This window comes from Bos grunniens, chromosome 17 (assembly GCF_055505025.1).
Source record: "Bos grunniens cultivar Pamir isolate PY7600 chromosome 17, Bosgru_T2T1.0, whole genome shotgun sequence".
Classification (NCBI taxonomy): Eukaryota; Metazoa; Chordata; class Mammalia; order Artiodactyla; family Bovidae; genus Bos; species Bos grunniens.
In genome coordinates, this window is record NC_141181.1 from 19,519,336 (window position 1) to 19,542,211 (window position 22,876).

The 22,876-nt window shown below is 37.6% G+C and overlaps 1 protein-coding gene across 4 annotated transcripts in view; it reads left to right on the top strand.

The window, feature by feature from the left end:
* Nucleotides 1–22,876, top strand: part of SLC7A11 (solute carrier family 7 member 11) — a 639,869-nt gene that overhangs the window by 179,696 nt on the left and 437,297 nt on the right. The window contains exon 2 of one of the 4 annotated variants that reach the window (XM_086346709.1): nucleotides 6,316–6,592. The exons of 1 other annotated variant lie outside the window; for it this stretch is intronic. The gene's annotated coding sequence lies outside the window, so the exon portion shown is untranslated. The remainder of the gene's footprint in view (nucleotides 1–6,315; nucleotides 6,593–22,876) is intronic. 2 more of the 4 variants (XM_086346708.1, XM_086346710.1) reach the window with 2 other exon arrangements.

Sequence of the window (22,876 nt, forward strand, 5' to 3'; positions counted from 1 at the left end):
CCTTCTATGGATAATTTTATGCATCTCTAAAATTAAGTATTTTCAATGGAATGTTCGGTTCAGTTCAGTCGCTCAGTTGTGTCCGACTCTTTGCAACCCCATGAATCCCAACACACCAGGCCTTCCTGTCCATCACCAACTCCCGGAGTTCACTCAGACCCACGTCCATCGAGTCAGTGATGGCATCCAGCCTCTGTCGTCCCCTTCTCCTCCTGCCCCCAATCCCTCCCAGCATCAGAGTCTTTTCCAATGAGTCAGCTCTTCACATGAGGTGGCCAAAGTACTGGAGTTTCAGCTTTAGCATCATTCCTTCCAAAAAAATCCCAGGGCTGATCTCCTTCAGAATGGACTGGTTGGATCTCTTTGCAGTCCAAGGGACTATTAAGAGTCTTCTCCAACACCACAGTTCAAAAGCATCAATTCTTCGGTGCTCAGCCTTCTTCATAGTCCAACTCTCACATCCATACATGACCACAGGAAAAACCATAGCCTTGACTAGACGAACTTTTGTTGGCAAAGTAATGTCTCTGCTTTTCAATATGCTATCTAGGTTGGACATAACTTTCCTTCCAAGGAGTAAGCGTCTTTTAATTTCATGGCTGCAGTCACCATCTGCAGTGATTTTGGAGCCCAAAAAAATAAAGTCTGACACTGTTTCTGCTGTTTTCCCATCTATTTCCCATTAAGTGATGGGACTGGATGCCATGATCTTCGTTTTCTGAATGTTGAGCTTTAAGCCCACTTTTTCACTCTCCACTTTCACTTTCATCAAGAGGCTTTTGAGTTCCTCTTCACTTTCTGCCATAAGGGTGGTGTCATCTGCATATCTGAGGTGATTGATATTTCTCCCGGTAATCTTGATTCCAGCTTGTGTTTCTTCCAGTCCAGCATTTCTCATGATGTACTCTGCATATAAGTTAAATAAGTAGGGTGACAATATACAGCCTTGACGTACTCCTTGTCCTATTTGGAACCAGTCTGTTGTTCCATGTCCAGTTCTAACTGTTGCTTCCTGACCTGCATATAAATTTCTCAAGAGGCAGGTCAGGTATTCTGGTATTCCCATCTCTATTATTAATAACTTCCAAATTCCCTCCAGTCATAAAATCTTAGAATGAGAAGAGTCCATAGAGGGTCATTTGTAGCAGCTGGCATCCCAAATGGTCCTCAGTGGGTCACTCCTCATGATATTCATGCTTTTGCATTTTCCCCTCCTACATTGAATCAGGGTAGACTTTGTAACCAACAGAATAGGATGAAAGTGAGGGTATGTGGCTTCTGAGACAAGGTCATAGAGAAAGCATTATGGCTTCTGCCTTGGTCTCATATCCTGGGGAAACTGGACAGCATATAGGGAGGACCTTCGAGTAGGCTTATGAGGAGGGCCTGGTAAGGAGAAACTGGGGCTTCCTGCCAAGAGCCAGCACCACTGCCAGTCATGAGGGTGAGCTACATGGGGAGGGCATCTACCAGTCTAAGCCAAGCCTTCAGATGATCCACCCTGCAACTGAATGGGACCACCTTTCCAAGGTAGACCATGCTACCATGTCCATGCTGCAGGCCCAAGGAGAGGCAGCTGTTTTGTGGGGTATAGACAAATCTCCAGGCCCCTCACAGTAAGTCAGAGCTGAAGTTGGAAAGAGGAGGGTTACTTGTGGGCTGGAGACTGCTTCTTCTGGAGCCTCAATATTTAGGTACAAAACTCTATGTCTGCATATTCTAAATTAGAACTGAACCTGCCCAGTCATTGTGTGTGTGTATGTGGGAAAGTCGCTCAGTCATCTCACTCCTATCTCACTCCTAAGACCCACTGACTCTTGGCAACCCCATGGACTGTAGCCTGCCAGGCTCCTTTGTCCATGGAATTCTCCAGGCAAGAATACTGGAGTGGGTTGCCATTCCCTTCTCCAGTGGATCTTCCTGACCCATGATTGAACCTGTGTCTCCTGCATTGCAGGTGGATTCTTTACTGTCTGAGCCACCAGGGAAACCTAGTAATAAATAGAGAATGTATTTTATTTAATAGGTTTTTAGGTGGATTTATAACTTTTACATGTTTAGAAACATGGTTATTTGGGCCTCCACTTGTACTCTTGTGCCTGCCCTGCAGTTGTTACTGGTGGAGCTGGTGGAGAGTGTATTGGTTCATAGGCATGCACACATTTGCTGAAGTTCACAGTAAGGAAAGGCATGTATGGGGAGTGGTGATGTAAGACAAATGAATTATGCAGCATTGCTCCTTATTCTGGATCTTTAGTTCTTTGTAGTTCCTAGGCACATGAGATTAATCTTGAACATTCCATCTGGGAAGCACTGATTAGAAGGATATGAAAATATTTTCTGCCTTCTACATAGCACATTCATCTGTAGTTAAATTTCTGGGTTGGAATTCTCTGTTCGGCTGGATTCTGAGGAGCCTAATCTTTACAATTTCCATTCTTCTGTCTGCTTTGTCTCTAGTTCCCTTAGTCCAGTGTTTACAGAACTGGGTCCTAGAATCAGCAGCACTTCAGAACCTGTTGGAAAACAAAATCTGAGTATTTTTCCTATCTCACTCCTAAGACCCACTGAGTCAGAAACTCTGGTGGGGAGGAGCGGCAATCTGTTTAACAAACCCTCTCGTGGTTCTGAAGCAGCTACAGTGAATGTTTGGAGCCTACTGCCTTAGCCTGTGTCCACTTTTGGATGGAGTTATCAGAGACAAAAACTGTACGACTAAAGGGTTTTTTAGTCCACCATATTGGATCAATAGACACCCAACAACACTATTGAGAAAAAGTGTGCTTTTATAACTAAAACAAAGAGTACTTTTACTTTAAGTTCTCTCCAGAAGAAATGAGTGAGCAAGCTAAATCTCCTCTGCTTGGTGCCTTTTGATAATGCTTGGTTGCTTCTGAATTTCCTTATTCTTATATTTAGCAGTAGCTTCAAGTTGTAGTTTTTGATATTGTTCTTGATTCCAGGCCCAAAGCCCCTGAGAGATGCTTCATTGGGGATCGAAACACTGTAAAGTAGAATCAATAAATTAGGTTGAAACTGAACTTCAGAGTTGGAGGGTTGAAGAGAATATGCAACTATTTCTCCACATGCAATTTAACTTCCAGAAGGGAAAACAAAATTGTTGCTTGTTTTTTCTTTCTTTCTTTTTTTTTTTTTTTTACAGTTTGATTAAATTCTCTGATCACAATAACAATGCAGAACCACTCTATTCACTGTGAATTGAATACTAATAAAAAGGATTTTTGATTGAGCACGTTTTTTTTTTTTGATTGAGCATGCATGCTCAGTTGCTAAGTAGTGTCTGACTCTGCCACCCCATGACTATAGATTGCCAGGCTCCCCTGGCCATGGGATTCTACAGGCAAGAATACTGGAGTGGCTTGCCATTTCTTTCTCCAGGGGATCTTTCCGACCCAGAGATTGAACCCGTGTCTTCTGTGTCTTCCACTGCAGACAGATTGTTTACCACTGAACCACCTGTGAAGCTGCATTTTTATCTAGTGGCAGGAAAAGAAGATGAAAAATCATTTGTAGTCATTTCTTAACTTACCCTAGGGTTAATATTTATTTAATAATTGATTTGTGTGAGCTTTATAAATATTCCCAGTCTTTACCTTATGTTTAAGACTGGAGAAGAGAAGATTCATAGCTATTTGACTTATAGAATTTTTAAATGATAAGAGTAGCTAGCTAAGTGTGTAAATGATTTCATAACTATTTTCTTATTTCTTACAAATTTTGAAATAGGTTCTTAAGATACTGTATTTATTCTCAGTTCTATGTTGAAAGCTAGAAAGTCTAGGATTTCCTGTACTAGAATAGAATAAACACATTTTCCTGTTGAAATTTTACCTCAAGCCCTGATATTGCTCATCCCCTCCCCTTTGATGCTATATGTTATATTGATTTACCAAAACTCCTAGTTTTCTCTTACCTCAGATCTAAAAGATAAGCTTTCTGATTCTGGGAAAATCTCTTTCTTAATCTTAATTCATCTCTCCAAATTGATGCCACCACTTATTTTTAATATGAGTGCAATCATGTGTTAACCCCTCTTCCTTTCCTCCTTCTGAGGGGGACTGAATACTCAAGAGTTTCAGGACCAAAGCTCATGTGCTCTGGGGAGCCTCTTACAACCTGGTTGTTGTCATTTTCCTGGCTTTATTCATCCACTTTTCTACATGAACATTGTGACCAGTTTACATTGCTTATTCACATGGTACCAGCGAATGGTAAATAAAACTGGTCCTGATCTGCTGTAACCTATTAAATCTACTTGTGGGAATTGCTAGCCTCTGAAATCACCTCTGCTGTGAACCATTAGCAACTTTTTCCCTAAAGACTTACATGTTCACTAAGTAGTTTGTGGCTTCACTTATTAACTTGCTATTCATAATTATTCTTACCCATTTCTTGGTACTGTGTTTTGTTCTTACAAAGGTACTATAAGCTCTTCAAGATCAAGCTTTGTTTCAGTTGCATTTATATTGGCACCTGATAGTTTACTATTCTTAATGGAAATTAAATAAACTATTAAAAAATAGCAGCTAACTTGAGTAATGTCAATTTGATTGTGTACCAGTGCTACAAGACATACAGAATTAATACATTAAAAATAAGTTCTTTCACAGTATCCCATCTAGTTCCATAGTTATGTCTTAATATGTGGACTTTGACTTTTGTCATTTTATATGAAGGACTTCTGTGATGTGTAGTGAAATTCTTGAGCTCCAACCTTTGTATTAAAAATACAGTTTTACTGTGAGTTTGCTCACAAGAAGGAGATAGCAAGCAAATGGTTGAGAAGAATCTGAGGAAGGATAGTGTGATGGTCAAGCAGAATGATTCTACCAAAAATTTGGCATCAAGTATTTCTCAGGTTTCTACTTACAAAATCACATTCAAGATTCAGTCTTTATTTACTACAATGCCTTTACACACATTTGAATATTGAGATGTTTCTCCGCAAAATGTAACATTTGTAATTAAAGAATAGGAAACGATGATTTCTATATTTTCCAAATCTGCTATGATCAAAAATGAGCCCATGACTTGATTTTAGCTATTTTCAGAGCATTAAATTTATCAGTGATTATTTTACTGTATTATATGCCTGCACTGTGCTGGGCTCTTTAAGGAATGATTATCAAAAGGGAAAATGAGTAAATATAGCTTCATTAGATGGAATCACAGGTTTTAGACTTGCAGTTATTCAAAACCCATGTAAATCTGAGCATGACCAGTGTTAAAACCTGACCAATAAAAATTGACAACATTCTACTGGCCATAATAGCACTGGTACTGAAAGAGCCATATCTTTTCAATACAAATATTGCTCAAACATGCTAGAAATATTTATTGTTTGCTTACCCTGTGGAAAGTATCTTTCTGGGAGCTATGGTTACAAGCATGAATTAAAAAATTAATTTTCTGCCCCAAAGTAGCTGCTGATAGTCTAGTAGGAAACAAGCCTATGGATAAATAAATAGGAACTCGTTTATGCTTTTTCTACACTAAGAGTCTGATGTTACATAAACAACAGTCACTGGGGCAAGATTAGCTAAGTTTTAAAATTCTCAATTCTTTCTTGAATATGAAATTTATTTAATGTGTCAAGAACAATGGTAATTGAAGCTGGTAAGATGAAGAAGTGTTGGTCACACATTGAGATACAGGTTTCATGAACTCACTCTTGTTAGATACAAAATAATTAGCTAACCTACACTGAGAAGGTCAGATATTTTGTAATGTCTCATAAACACAGAGGATATACCTATAATTATAAAATAATGCTGTGATTTTGTACCTACAAGGTTAATTTTATATTATGAAAATAAATTGAGGCCTTGTACATCTCAATCTTACATGATTTAATGTGCAATCAGTGAATCATATTAGCTTGAGCTTCAGCTAATCCTCAGGAGACATTGAAGAGGAATGTTGGATGTATTTTGATGCTATCTAGACCACCAAAGGTACCCTTCAGTATGTAAGGGCCATGAATGAGTTATAAAAGCAAGATGAAAGTTACATAATTTGTATATCACAACACGTTTTGTGAAACTCCAGGCACCTACAGGTAATTTATCCTCACCTATCCTTCTGAGATAGGATGGTGGTATGTAGTTTTATTGCATTTTACAGGTGGGATAAATAACTAGCCCCAGGTTGGTTGCAGAGTAGGGAATAAAACAGAGCTCTTTTTATTTCTTATCCTGTAATTTAGCAATGCTGCCACTTTCCCTAAAGAAGCCATTATATCCTCTCTTACAAGAGTCTGAAGTTATTTCTTGTTTTGTCATCTTGCCTTCTCAGATTTGAGACTGCAGCACTTCTTCCAGGGGTTTCTCAGATGGTACTAGTGGTAAAGAATCCACCTGCCAACGCAAGAGACACACGACACAGGTTCGACCCCTGGATTGGGAAGATCCCCTGGAGGAAGAAATGACAACCCACTCCAGTATTCTTGCCTGGAAAATTCCACAGACAGAGGAGTCTGGTGGGCTACAGTCCATGGGGTTGCAAAGAGTTGGACACGACTGAGCCACTGAGCACTCCTGTTCTGTGTCATATAACGTCGGTCACACAGTAGGTACTTAAAATATTGCACATTTATTTTTAAGATTCTAATATTTTTATTTTATAAGAGTACCTCACAATGAATGTAAAGATTATGAGTGCTGAATCACAAGATTCATGGGCCTTCTCTAACTGCTGGCACATTGAATACTGACTTTTGCCTTGATTGGCCTATGCCTTTCTAACACGTTTTCCCTCTTGGAGCAGCAGAGCTGCAGTTCTTTGACTTTTACAAATGAGAGGTGCTGTAGAATAAGCAAAAATTGGTTTCAACTCCTCTGAGAAACTTATTATGTAAATACACATTATTATGATCATAAATAATAATAATTTATTTTCTGAGGCATAATGCCAGAGCAAAAGTCATTTGGGTAGGCAAACATTAGTTAGCTGTATGGAGGTTTCATCAAATTCAGTCTCCATTCAGAGATAATAGATATTTAAATGGATTTTTCTTTTTCATGAGTGCACCTCAAGGTTTAGAAGCAAACACATTGTTAAAAATATCAGACAATAATAACAATAATTTTTCTAAAATCTTTATGGCCTGACAAATTTGTAGCATGAATACAAGTAGAAAATCACAAACCTTTGCGAAATTGAATTTGATTCACTTAAATTTATTCTTTCATTTAAGATAGAATCTCAAGCACAAATTCTTCAGACTTGCTGGTCTTGAGTTTTCAATAGACATAAGATGTTTTAGTTTTGAATGTAGTTTTTATATTCGTTGCTTGCAGGAAAAGAAAGTTGCCTGTCCTTTTATTGTAAGAGAGAATTATTAAAATCCAGGCATAAGACTAACATTGTAATCAGTAATTCTCATAATTGGGAGATATTCATGATGCCTATCGGAGAAGGGATGGCACCCCACTCCAGTACTCTTGTCTGGAAAATCCCGTGGATGGAGGAGCCTGGTAGGCTGCAGTTCATGGCATTGCGAAGAGTCGGACACGACTGGGTGACTTCCCTTTCACTTTTCACTTTCATGCATTGGAGAAGGAAATGGCAACCCACTCCAGTTTTCTTGCCTGGAGAATCCCAGGGATGGGGGGGCCTGGTGGGCTGCCGTCTATGGGGTCACACAGAGTCGGACATGACTGAAGTGACTTAGCAGCAGCAGCAGCAGCAGCATGATGCCTATTAGTCTATGATAATAAAAAGTTTATAAATGATGTCAATGAGCTATATCTGAGGAAACTAGGTAGGGGATGATTAATATTGAAAAGCTGGAATTAAAGGGGGATGCAGTGACTGCCATATATTTGAAAAGTTATTACATGAAATAGGTCATAGTCTTGTCCAGTTTTGTTCCAGAAGGTAGAAATGGAAATTTTAAGTTCAGGTTTCAAGAAAGTAAATTTTAATTCAATATAAGGAAGGAGTTCCTAGTAATGTCTCTAAACACAAAATGTTTGTACCTCTGTTAGGAGAATTACAGAAAAGATTCCTGAGACAGAGCTGCTGGGAATTTGAACCCCATCATCCTTAAGGCTCTCTCAACTCTAAAGTTTTGGCAGTTCTCTTTGAATTTTTGTCCTTTACTGCAAAATCCTATATACCAGACTTGAGTAGTTCCCAAAGTATGTCTTCCTCCATTTTTCCAAGTTTATTGATTAAAATGACATTTCTTCCCATCTCTAAGTATCAAAATGTTCAAGTCACTTTTCTCTTTCATATTTATCTCCCCTAAAATCTCTCACAGCTCATCAGTCACTAGATCCTACAGATCCATATTTATCAGTGTCATTCTCAGTCATTAGGTTATTTATTCTAATCTCCATAAACTAATCAAGGCCTTCATTATTGTCGACCTGTATTGCCACAACAATCTCTTCACAAGTATCCCTGACATTTGCATATTCATTCCTTAATCTGTAATTTTCTTGTAGCATCACTTCTATCATGTCACTCTCATTAAGAATACAGTATTTCCTTTGCCCTTTTAAGGTTGAGATTTTCTCATCCCAGTATTTAAAATGTCTTAACATGTCCCCACCTTATCAATATTTGCTCTTACTGCTTTCAATATCTGTCAACTTCTTCTTGTCAAATGTTCTCAACCCAATACAGCAAATGAGCTGTAGATAAAATCCCATATTTATTTATGTTCCTCTAAGAACATTTCTTAGACTCAACTTATTCCAAAATAACCTTTCTTTTATTTTGAAATTTACTTAAAGCTTACTATGTGATCTATATAAGAAGACTCTCCATTTTTAAAAACAGTTGTCTCTTGTGTTTAAATGTCTATGTAAACATGGTAAATATAACCTAGCTAACTAGTTTTAAAGTGCTGACTCTATAGTTCATTTTATAATTTTCCAAGTGTCTGTGAACATTTATTGAATACACATTAAATTCTTATCAAAGGAGGAAATCAAGATTTAATAGTTGTGTTACTGAACTGAGTTTGGGTCCACTCTCCCAATGAAAGATTCATTAAAGCCAATCTACTGATACCAAGTTGTCGTGAAGGAAAGTATATTTGCAAGGCATCAATCAAGGAAAACAGGCAATTGGTGCTAAAAGAACTTGTCCCCATGGATTTTATGGAAGGGTTTTTAAAAGCAACATTAGGGGTGCATGACCAACTTGTGGATATTCTTCTCCTTAGTAGGTGGGGAGGTAACAGGTTGATGTTTTAGAAATCTTAATTCTCAATCTTCGGGTTCCAACCAGTGTGAGATTTTTGTGTTTATGGTCAGTAGTTCTGTTTGGTGGGGTCCTGGCATCTGTAAAACAACTCAAGGACATATATCAGGTTGTTATCTAGATCTCTTGAAGAACTAGGGGTCTTGTGACTTTCTTTTATAGCTCAACTATTGTTTAAGCTATCGCTACTTTCTGTTAAACCGCTTTCCTGTGTTTCTGCATTCCCTCTCTTCTGTAATTAATAACTGCTGAAGTCTGCTCTTTGGAACTCAGGAGAGGCCTATGGGGCTAAAGCTTTTATTTTTTTTTTCTACAAACAAGAAATGGGGGATATGAAGGGATCTGCTGCTGGGAAGACCCTACAGGGTTCTGCTTGGTTCCAGTGAATGTTAAATGGAGAAAAGGATCAATGTGGCTTCCCTGGGAAGATCATCTAAGACATCTACGTGTAGATGTGCTTACACCGATGCTCTTAGTGGTGGAAACAATCGCAAATGACAGTAGTGTTAGCTGACCGATTTCACCAGTGTCTTTTCTCTTGGTGCATTTTGATGAGCAGTGGGGTATGGGTTATTAGCCCCCAAAATATTTCGGGTTAAATATAATAGCTCACCATACATAATTCTCATTTTGTGGTGAGAGCTTTAGGCTTCATTACATCTGAATACTGCGGAGCACATCGACTTGACTTTGATTTTTATAATATAGTTCAAGATGAACAGAGATTTTAGTTAATCAGATTCATATCATCAGTTCATTTATTAGCAGCTGTAATCACAGAACCATAAACTTGTCACCTCAGGTGGCACTAACGAGCTCCTTTTGTGAGTTTGCTCAGCAGTGAGAATGGTATTCAAATTAAGATGGATTCCTGCTCTTTATTTCTAGTGGTACAAGAACTACATTTGTAGGTAGAAGATCTTGTCCTTGTTAGTGATTGACATGCCCTTGAAGACAAAAATGTCATTCCCCTGAAATTCCCAGAGTTCTTAGTTTCAGTTTCATTCTTACCTCAAACCTAGTTTTCTAGAGATAAATAGAATATTCTATATATGTTCTTTCTTCTAAAGTATATGTGTGTGTCCTCAGAGATAGTAAAATAGTTCAGTGATTTTTGTTGCCTAAAAATATCATTTGAAAAGTAGACCAATAACAAGACTTAATGGCAGAATAGAAAAATACATTATGTTGGTCTTTAATGAATGGCAAGAGGATCCATGTGTTGGTGGGGAATACAGCATTCTAAAGAAATTCTTTTGAATGGAAAGGCCAAGCAACTTTGATACAACTCCTTCAAACTTTTTTAGGCTTCAGAAAGGGGAGATATGGCATTTAATTATACCTTGTATTAAAATTAGAATTTGTCATGCTGTTTTGCTTTGTTTTCCTTGAGCTATGAATTGTTTCCTGACAGCACTAATTCTTCCCACCCTCAGCTGTACAGGAGGGTAACACTGATGGCTGGAGTTATAGCCTTTATCTTGGTATCTCTCTGAGAACAAAATAGATTATTTTGCCTTTCTCATTCTACCTCCGAATCTTATCACTGAGAATGTATGGCTGTTGGCACAAAGGAAAGAGTAAAACCCAAAGGGACCAGCATGATAACTTGGAGTGGGCTCAGGGATATGGTCCTCAGAGTTGGACCTTGCACTACAAATTTGACCACCTTGGATTCAGTTCATGGAAAAGACTAGAAACAATAAAATACAACTCCCACCTACCCTCAATAAGCTGCCAACAATCTTCCCTCCAATTCAGTCAAGGCAGCTACCAAGATTTGCTTTGCTACACCTTACGAGCTTGGTAGAATGATTAAATCCTTTAATTCCTTTTTCTGCTGGATGTTTAAATTCATAGCCTGGGCACGAATGTTTCCTCTCATCTCACTGCCAGTCTGCTCGGGATTCAAGATCAGAATAGTAATTTGAGGATTATGAGAATGAGGCTGGTCAGTGTTATTTTTCAGATGCTTCTGGGATTTCTTTCAAATCTTATTTGGTTTTTCTCAGACAGGGCAAAGGAAAGGAGTGAGATATTCTGCTCTTTGGGTGGAACAAAACAAACAAAAAATCAAGAAGGAAAAAAATACATGTAGTTGTAGTCCATCCTTTCACTGCTACTATTGTTTGCCCTTTCAAAGAAAGGTTGTGTAAATCAAGTTTCTTTTTTACCCATAAGATTATGATGGGTTGCCACATGCTGCGCATCATGCTTCATCATGATAAAGAAACAGGTAGCTTCAAATGAAAGCATTTGATGATATTTCAGGCATTTGGCAGTTGATCAACCCCATTGTGAAGGGACAGTAATATCCTTGCTTTGCTGAGGCTGTTTAAAGAATGTGAAATGTGGATCATGGCACTGAAGTTGTTGAAGGTAAATCAGATTTGATTTCCCCTCTGAGAGCACAAAATGAACCTTGTCGTTATCAGGAAGAGAAATGAAATCTTTAAATATTTCTCAGTGTTTTGTCATCTCTGCCTGTCGAAGGGATTTAACATAAATTTCCCCAAAGTAGGAAGTGCAGGTATTATTTCATTTTATTTCAAGAGATAAACTTCACAGTTTTTCCCTATAAATTACTTGAAAAGCCCCCAATTTACAATTGTGGAGGTAGTTTAAGATCAATGGCATTTTAAAATAAAATATTATTAGTCAAAAATGTGTTTCATGTTTTGTCTCCTCCAATAGCCTACAGTCCCTGAATATAATGATATCTTAGCATTTATGAGAAAATATCAGTAGGGCCAAGAGAAGTTGCTTATAAATGATTTCAGTTAACTGTGTTGTGAAAACAGTTTATTGAACTTTTGATTGTGTATTTCTTACATGACCCATGGTTACCTGTTTTCAACTCTACTTGCTTTTTATCTTTTCTCCCATTCTACTTAGCTAATGATAAGACTTTGAAGACATTTGCAAAATATCTATTACCCCCAAGACTTGAAATGCTGTTTTAAGGAAAAAAATACCTCCTTTTTAAAATTAATATATATGTATATGAATAATGCATGCTTACTCTTGAAAAAATAAAGAAATCAACAACAACAAAAATTCTGTGACCCAGAGACAGCCACTGTTAACAATCTTGTGTGCCCCTGAGGACTTCATTCATATTTTAAATTTAACATTCAATTATTCATTCTCAATGTCACATTATTGAAGAATGAAGCCTTGCAAATTTCTGTTCTTTGGTCTCAGGGTTCAAAATTGAATATTCAAAAGCGTTTATTTGCAAGCTGTCTTCAGAATTTTATGGCAGAAGGGATGTCCGTTTTTCTTCCACTTCCACTAAAAAAATGAACAAGAAGGATAAACTGCAAAGTATAGCATAAAGTAGTTTGATTATGTCTGAAGAAAAATTTCTTGGAATTTTACCTAGTTCCTGGAACAAAGGCCTTACTGGTCATCACTTGCACCAGAATGCCAGGCAACAATAATTCTGTTTGCTTACTGGCTGAATAACTTGACTTGACAAGCAGCAAAAGGTTCTTCCCAAATCCCTACTTAGTACAAATTTCTCACTGGATTCCAACCCAAGACAATGCTGTAGATAAAGAATCAAAGAACTATAAGTAACAGAATAGTAAATCCTGAGAAAAGGTAAAATGAATGCTTTATTTCTGACCTATATTACTCTAACTTCATTCTGCTTGGATAGAAGCAGGTGTTAGAATCCCTAAAGAAAGTTTCTGAGTTCAGGTTACTGAGATATCCCAGAGGATCACATGTGTTATCATTTTCACCATCATCACCATCTAGTAAACTGGGCACCAACATGTTACAGGCTTGTAACAGTGAGATTTGTCTGGCTGATACTTAGTAAGCACTGACTATGGGGCAGGCATTGTGCTACTTCATAGAATTCAGCAGTGAATCCATAGACAAATATCCCAGCCTTCTTGGAACTTATATTCTAGATTCTAATGGGAAAGAAAGACAATAAACAAGATGAATAAATCCATGATAGTGGATGTTAGAAAGTGATATTATGGTGAAAAATAAAGAGGGAAAGGAGATAGTGTTATGCTACAAGATTTGATTGGAGTCAAACCTAGAAGTTATGTTTTCAAACCCTGTGCTACTTGGATTATAGTGAGATACCAAGAACGAGAGATTATTGCCTGATGAAATTTCTTGCTATGTATTCATGAGAAAGGATATTTCCTGTGGTTCATTAATTATTCTCCAAGTAGGCAGTAAAGACTGGACAATCATAATGGAGAGAAAAAAAAAAACTTGGGAGTGTCATTGCAGCTAAGGAATTTAAAGTGGTTTAATTTTCAAGCAAGTAAAAGTACTGTTATCTGGCCCCTGTTGAAAGGCAGGAGCTGGAGTCAGTTGGTATTGGATTCTTGTTTACTTCTAGAACTGTGTCAACAAGCCTGTGGAGTACTCAAAACATTCCCAAACCAGCAGATGTTTGAGATGTATTTATTTTGTCAAAATGTCAACATGTGTTATTTTTCATCTTGTGAATGCACATCCCCACCTTCTGCACTCTGCCCTAGATTTTCCCCCATCTCTGTCCTTCCCTTCTAATTGAGCCAAGCTCAGATGAAATTTCCTTCTACAGAATGTGATTAATGTTGATTGCATTTAACACTTGAAGGATAACAATGAAATCATTTAATTCTTTATCTCTAAAAGTTGATACAATTTTAAGAAAAAAGCATAATAAAATATTAGAATGAAAAGGGGATATTAGTATAATATTAATCAAAATCAGAAGATGGACCTCTTTGAAGTTATTTGTCTCTAAGTGGTTCAGTCAGAGTTCAACCAGAGAAGCAGAATCAGTAGGATGGATGGATGGTTGGGTGGGTGGGTGGATGGATGGATGGATGGTTAGTTAGATAGATATGGGAGGGAGGCAGAGAGAGAGAGACAGCGCCAGAGATGTTTATTACAAGGAAATTGCCTCATATGATTGCAGGGGCTGGCTAAACAAGTCCAAAATTTGTCAGGCAGGTAATCAGGAAGAGAGATCATGTGCAAGCTTGAACATTCAGGCAAGGGTGGCAGTTGTCCACAGACAGAATTTTTTTCTCTTTTAGTGAAACTTCATTCCTGTTTTTAAATTATTCCAACTAGTTCAGTCAAGCCCATCCAGACTATCCAGGACAATTTACCTGAAAAGTCATGTGATTAGGGGCTTAATGTACATCTGCAAGTTTTCTTAACAGACAACTAAAATGATGACGATTGGATACCTGGGGACATGAAAAAAAAAAAAAAAAGCAGGCAATTTGTTTTCTATCATTTTGTAAATTGGTTTTCCGGGGATTTTTGTTGGGATATGTTTAGCAAACTCCTGAAATCTTTTAAAACTTTTAACTTTAGGGAAAAACAACAAAACAAAACTTGCTTCAGTGTGAAAAGTATGCTTTTGTCTTTTCAGCTGCCTATGTGTGTCAAAACCAGAAAAAAAATTTATTTTCAAATGTGATGATAAATTAGTCAGTACAGTGTCTCTATTTGATAGATTTAGAACACCAATGTCTTTGAACTCATTTCGTATTAAAACAAAGCAAAAACAAAAGTGATTATCTGTTAGTTGCATGCAGGGTTTCTTGCCCACTGAACAGCAAACGATGCATTCCTACCCTCTCCCATGAGCTTATTGTGGGGTGTTGACTAGGTGGGTGGGTATATGGACATTGTATGCAGACCCAGTGGTGAATCACAATCAGTGAAAATCAGTCACACAGCTCCTTTTGGTCCAGGGGCTGGGTGTATGACCCGTTTTTGGCCAAGAGGATGTAAGGTGGAAATCTAATAAACTGAAATATAAAATAAATATCTGTGAGTCCATACTGACATAAATAAATGAATAATTAGGTAATCGAGAAGAATAGACCAATCTCTCCCATAGAAGAATTCCAAAACATTTATGCAGCTACTCTACCTTTAAGGAAGTGGAGTGTAATTCCCTCTCCTCAAGTATGGACTGTGCATTGTGCCTCCCTTCCAAAGAGCAGACTGTGGGAACTGGGGGGCTGGGGTGGGTGGAGAATACCTTTTTAGGGAAAAGCAAGTACAAGTTTTGCTGCTGTAACAAGTTACTATAAACTTAGTGGTGTAAAACAATAAAACACAATTATTTTACAGTATGAGGTTTAACACTGGGCTAAAATTAAGGTGTGGTCAGGCATGGGAGTAGGGTTGCATTCCTCTCTGGAGGTTCTAAAGGAGAATCTGCCTCCTTGGTTTTTTTGGCTTCCAAAGGCTGCCCATCTTCTTAGTTCATGACCCACTTTTTCTGTCTTCAAAGCCAGCAACAACCTGTCTGGTTCTCCTCACATCACATCATCATGAGTTGCTTCCTTCATTGCATCCATTTCTTTGACTCTCTCTTCTGCCTTTTGATTATAGTGGGCCCAGCCAGGTAATTAGGGAAACCTCCCTATCTGAAGGTTAGCTGAACTTATTTCCATCTGGCAACCTTAATTCTTCTTTGTTATGCAACCTAAGATAATCACAGTCTCCAGGGTTTAGGACAGAGGCGCATCTGGTAGTGAGTATTGTGTCTACCACATCTGATAAATACGACCTCACCAGGTGACTTAGGATCCCTCAGCAGTGACAGGGCTTCCCTGGTGGCTCAGTAAACATGGCTTACCTTTACTCAGATTCAGGTAAAGAATCTGCCTGCAATGCTGGAGATCTGGGTTTGATCCCTGAGTTGCAAAGATCCCCTGGAGGAGGGTAGTCTCCAGTATTCTTGCCTGGAGAATTCCTGTGGACAGAGGAGCCTGGCGGGCTACAGTCCACGGGGTTGCAGAGTCGGATACGACTGAGCACCTAAGCACAGCGCGGCAGTGACAAGTCAGGCTGATAGCATGTGTGCATACTTGATATTGGAGCGTGTTACTTTACTAGAGTGATGTCCTTCCCCGCAAAACCCACACCACAGTCTAATCATGGGAAAAACATTGGACATATCCCTGTTGAGGGACATTCTATAAAATACCTGAATGCTTTTCTTCAGAATTATCAGAGGCCATTGGTAGGGGTGTAGATGGCCTGTGGAAACTGGACAAAGTAAGGAAACAGATTGTCCCCTAAAACCTCCAGAAAGAAATAAGCTCTCTGGACCACCTGATTTTAGGCCACCAAGGCCTGGATTGGATGTATGACCTACAGAACTGGAAGATAAACAACTTATATTGTTTTAAGTGACTACATTTGTGTAATATTTTATTGAAGCAATAGAAAACTGGTAGAGTCATCTAAAAGAAGCCTGAGAAACTATCACAGCCAAGAGGAAGGACAACTAAGTGTGATGCGGTGTCTTGAATGGATCTAGGAACAGAAAAAACGACATTAAGTAAAATCAGGGAAACTGAATACAATACTGTACTTTAATAATGTATTGCCTGGAAAATTCCATGGATGGAGGAGCCTGGTAGGCTACAGTCCACAGGGTCCCAAAGAGTCGGACACAACTGAGCGACTTCATTTTCTTTCTTTCTATAATTCCTTTCAGAGAAGGAAATGGCAACCCACTCCAGTGTTCTTGCCTGGAGAATCCCATGGACAGAGGGGCCTGGTGGGCTACAGTCTATGAAGTTGCAAAGAGACGGACACGACTAAGCAACTAACACACACACAACATAATGTTAGTTCAATAATTGTGACAAAGGTACCATATTGACGTGACGTATTGTTAATAATAACAATAAGACGTATTGTTAATAATAATAATAAGAAGAAGAATTTCCCATGGTATTGGGTACATGGGAAATCTAATGCCTTTGAATTTTTTCTGTAAATCTAAAGCGATTCTAAAATAAAATGTTTACTTAACAGAAAATAGGAAGTAAATGTCAGTATTATACGGTGCCTCTGGTGCCTAGAGGTTGAAACCTCCAAATGGATTCTCTAAATAACTGCTTATTACTTATTTTGTGAGGAGTACTGTGCAGGATATAGAAATGAACCTGTAAGAAACCTGTTCTCCAGGAATTCAGGTTTTACCTGAGAAGACATGTTTATGAGTTTTTATAATCCTGGGAAAAGCAGTAAGTACATACAAGCCGCAGGGCTAAAGTCCAAAGGATGTTTGCATAAGAAAAAAATTAACTTCCCCTGAGGGGTGCAGAGTCACAAAAGACCTTGTGAAGGAGGTAGTCTTTGCATTCTGCCTTGAAGAGTAACCAGGGTTTGTGTATACACACTTGAAGAAGAAGGAGAGGGCTAAAAAGCCAAAAATATTAGAACAAAGGTGTAGAAAAAAAGGGTGTTGGCAGGAAGTATGCAGAATGTGTCTCGGGGACTGGAATTATGTCTATCTTGTCCATCACTGTATCCTCATTGCTTCCAACAAAATACGCAAAAATGGCTGCACAAACAATCTCTAGATTAAGTGGAAGAAAAATAGTTGGGGAGTAAGTTCTGGAGAACTTTCATGCCAGATGAGTAAGTTTAGTGACTGACAGTTTTTGAGAAGAATATAATTTGAGTTGTACTGTAGAAAGGTTAATTTGGCAAAAAAAGAGGCAGCAATTTAGATTGGAAAAAATGCAGATTAGCTAGAAGGTGAGAGGAGGTAAAATATTAAACTTGTACAGGCAAGAAATTACAATAATACTAATCTTATTTATTTGCTAATACAATCACTAGTCTGTATTAAAAATTAATTTGCTTTTTATTTATATTGAGTTAATTCATATTTTAAAAAGTCAGAGATTCGTAATGAAAAATAACAAACTCTTGCTCAAGTCAAGCCACCCTAGGTCTCTGTCTCAGAGTGATAGCTTTCATCTTTTTCACCTGTTTCTTCTAATAGCTACGTTCTCATTTCTAAATTAAAATGCATTTGTCTGGTTCTTGATTTTAAATTTTAGATAGTATCTTTCTTAGATCGACCTATAGTTCCCTACATTCACTCCCTAATTCCTTTGCCCCATTCTTCTCATGAACATATATATTAACCATATGTTGAATTGCTTTTTGGTAATATATTGATCATATCAAATTGATATTTGATGCTTTCATTTTATGATATATAAATATTGTGCATGGCAAAGCCATATGAACTGTTACAATTAGTGTTTCCTTTCCTATATTTCTTTTTGCTTTTATTGAAGATAATAATTGCTCTGGTTTTTGTTTCTTAGTTGTCTGTGGCTCTTTCAACATGCGCAAGAACACCAGGAAATTTAATAACTTTCTAATCAAAAGAATCTTTTACGATTCTACATAAAAGTGATACCACGTAGTATTTGTCTTTCTGTGTTGGGCTTATTTCACTTAGCTTAATGACCTCCAGGTTCATTCATGTTTTTGCAGTGGTGGGATTTCCTTCTTTAAGACTGAATAATATTCCTGTGTATGAGTGTGTATCACATTTTTTTGATCCAATTATCTAATCAAAGGATACTTAGATTATTTCTATACTTTGGATATTGTGAATAATCCTGCAATGACCATAGGAATACAGATATATCCTTAAGGTAATGATTTTATTTCCTTTGGATATATACGCAGAAGTGGAGTTGCTGGATCATGTAGTAGTTCTGTTTTAAATTTCTTGAGGAAACTCCAGACTATTTTCCACAGTGGCTGCATCAATTTGTGTTCCCACCAACAGCATGCAAGTGTTCTTTTTCTTCTCACCCACACCAACACTTGCTATCTCTTGTCTTTTTGATAACGGACATTTGAAAAGTATGAGGTGATGTCTTATTGTTGTTTGATTTTCAACTCCCTGATGATTAGTGATACTAAGCATTTTTTCATGTATGATTGGCTGTATTTATGCCTTCTTTGAAAATATATCTATTCAGGTCATTTGCCCATTGTTAAAATCAAGTTATTTTATGGATGATTATTGGGTATATGTCTGAAAGAAATAAAATTAGTTCAAATTTTCGGAAAAAACCTCTACAGTTTTCTTATAGCCATTTTTAATTCATTTGGGGTTCATTTTTGTGAGTCGTGAAAGATGGGGGCCAGTTTCATTCTTATACATGTGAATATCCTATTTTTCCAAAACCATTTACTGAAGAGACTATCCCCATTGAGTATTCTTGCCTTCCTTGTCAAATACTAGTTGATAATGTATGTTTGTATGAAAATGGGTTCGTTTCTGGGCTCTCCGTTCTGTTTCATTGATCTATGTGTCCGTTTTTATGCCATTACCATACTGCTTTGGTAACTATAGCTACATAATAAGGTTTTAAATCAGGAAGCGTGATGCCTCCTTTACTATTCAAAGTCTTTTGGGGTTCCATGTGAAATTTAATATTGTTTTTTCTATATATGGGAATAACCCATTGGAATTTTGATAGGATTTGCATTGAACATGTAGATGGCTTTGGGTAGAATGGACATTTTAACAATATTAATTTTCCTAACCCATGAATATCGGATACCTTTCCATCTTTGTATCTTCTTCAATTTCTTTCATCAGTGTCTTATTATTTATAGTATACAGATCTTTTAGCTCCTTTGATAAATTTATTCCTAAGTATTATTATTTTGATGCTATTATAAATGGAATTTTTAAAAAAATTTATTTTCCAGATAATTAGTATATATGTTAGTACATAGAAATGCAACTGATATCTGTATGTTTTTGTGTCTTGGAACTTTACTGAATTTGTTCATTAGTTCTAGCAGTTTTCTTGTGTAATCTTTAGTTTTCTATGTATAAGATTGTATCTTCAGTAAGAGGAAGTATTTATTTCCTCTCTTCAGATAAGGATGACTTTTGTTACTTCTTGCCTAATGGTCCTGGCTAGGACTTTTAATAACACGTTGAAGGAGTGATGAGAGTGGGGCCCCGTTTGTCTTATTCCTGATCTTAGTGGGAAATCTTTCAACCTGCCACCATTGAGTACGATTAATGTGAGTTTGTCATATACGTACTTTATTATGTTGAGACATATTCATCCATTCCTAGTTTGCTGATAGTTATCATAAAGGATGTTCAATTTTGGAAATGCTTTTTTATTTTCTGTTGATATTATCATATTTTTACCCTTCGTTTAGTTAAAACAATGCATCACATTGATTTGTGGATGCTGAGCCATTCTTACATCTCAGAACCAAATCCCACTTGATCATGGTGTATAATCCTTTTAGTGTACTGTTGACTTTAGTTTGCTAGTATGTTGAGGAATTTTGCATCTGTGTTCATCAGGGATACTAACCTGCAATTTTCTTGTAACGATCTTTATCTGGTTTTGGTATCAGGTTATGCTGGCCTTAAAACATGAGTTTAGCAGTATTGCCTTCTTTTTATTATTTTTGGAAGGGCTTAAGATAAGTTGTTATTAATTCTTCTTTATATTAATATATTTAGTAGAATTAATTGTGAAGGCATCTGATCCTGGATTTCTGTCTTTTGGGAGATTTTGATTAGTGATTCAGTCTTTTTGCTAATAATTGGTTTGTTCAGATTTCCTGTCTTCATGATTCAGCCTTGGTAGATTGTATGTTTTTAGGAATTTACTTATTTCTTCTAGGCTATCTGATTTTTTATTGTTCATAGTAGTTTCTTATTTTCCTTAGTATTTCTTGTTATTTTTAATGTCCCTTCTTTCATTTCTGATTTTATTGTTTGCAGTCACTTTAGTAACTTCTAACTTCACTGTGATTTTTTTTTTCTCCAAACCACTATTGAGTTTTCCCTTTTTTCTCTTCTAGTATCCCTGACTTATACCTAACACAGCCAGAACCCTGGAAGTAAGCATTATGGTTCAAAGAAAGCTCCAGGAAAAGCCTGGTTTGGGGGACCAAAAAGGAAACAAAATTCTCAGAAAGTGTGAGAAGCCCCAACCCACTACTTGTCTTACTCTTCTCCCTCTGTGCCATTTCATAAGCAATTCCATCTGAATTTTTAAAAAAGATTTCAGAAAATAATAATGCATAATTCATATTCTTAGTGGGACCTAAGACAGGCTCCATAAACAACTGAATTTTCTTCAGTGGAACATGAATATGAAGAGGGGTTCAGTTCAGTTGCTCAGTTGTGTCTGACTCTTTGCAACCCCATGAATCACAGCACGCCAGGCCTCCCTATCCAACACCAACTCCCGGAGTTCACTCAAACTCATGTCCATCAAGTCGGTGATGCCATCCAGCCAGCTCATCCTCTGTCATCCCCTTCTCCTCCTGCCCCCAATCCCTCCCAGCATCAGGGTCTTTTCCAATGAGTCAACTCTTCGCATGAGGTGGCCAAAGTATTGGAGTTTCAGCTTCAGCATCAGTCCTTCCAATGAACAACCAGGGCTGATCTCCTTTAGAATGGACTGGTTGGATCTCCTTGCAGTCCTAGGGACTCTCAAGAGTCTTCTCCAACAGTACAGTTCAAATATATCAATTCTTCGGCGCTCAGCTTTCTTCACAGTCGAACTCTCACATCCATACATGACCCCTGGAAAAACCATAGCCTTGACTAGATGGCCTTTGTTGGCAAAGTAATGTCTCTGCTTTTGAATATGCTATCTAGGTTGGTCATAACTTTGCTTCCAAGGAGTAAGCGTCTTTTAATTTCATGGCTGCAGTCACCATCTGCAGTGATTTTGGAGCCCCCCAAAATAAAGTCTGACACTGTTTCTACTGTTTCCCCATCTATTTCCCATGAAGTGATGGGACCAGATGCCATGATCTTAGTTTTCTGGATGTTGAGCTCAGATGGTAAAGAATCTGCCTGCAATGCAGGAGACCTGGGTTCAATCCCTGGGTCAGGAAGATCCCCTGGAGAAGGAAATGGCAACCCACTTTAGTATTCTTGCCTGGAGAATCCCATGGACAGAGGAGCCTGGCAGGCTACAGTCCATGGGGTTGCAGAGAGTCAGATACAAGTGAGCAACTAATGCTTTCACTTTACTTTCAAGAGATTTCAGGTGAAAAACTGGGTTGCAGTCAGATCGATATGAAGAGGGGTAAATAAGGACTATTATTAATATAATGTGTTTTAAGTAATTTTGATAGCAAATTAGTTTGGATAATGTCAAGGTTTGCTGCCAAGTGAAAAAAAAAAAAACAAAAAACTTGGGTTTTCAGAAATGATGGATTTAAGAATTACAGATAAGGCATTATTGAATCTTCACCTGTCACTTGGCCTTTGAGGGTAACTACTGCCTCCAGTTCCTTAGCTTTTCTGGAATTTCTATGTATGAATTAATGTGTGACTTACTAACTTCTGTCTTCGCGAAATTAGTGTTGTCTTTCTCTGCTCTGTTAAGTCAGTTAACACTTGTTCACCTGCTTTCCATCTTCCAAAATTTGGTTAATATATCTCTTCTGCTCTTTATCTTCTTCCATTTTCACCTTGTATGTGTTTACTTATTCTGTTTCTTAACTGGATTCTTATTGGACTTTCAAGAATGGATGGAGATCGTTGGAAGTGTCCAATCTATCATGTTTAATCAGAGTCCACATGTCAAGGTTAACCAGGACCCAGAGATAGAAAAAAATGGTTTACTAATGATAGAATCCTGCAGTTCTGTAATGACATTTCAATGAAGAGGAGTGAGTTGCTAGGTAATTGGTAAAAGGCAATAATTTCTTAAGATTTTATCATCTGAAGCCTCATAGATCGAACTTCTATTTTAGGGGCGTCAACAGGCTTATTGGCTCTCCCTGGCCGTAGTGAACTAAGTGGTAACCTGCCTCACTCCTCCCC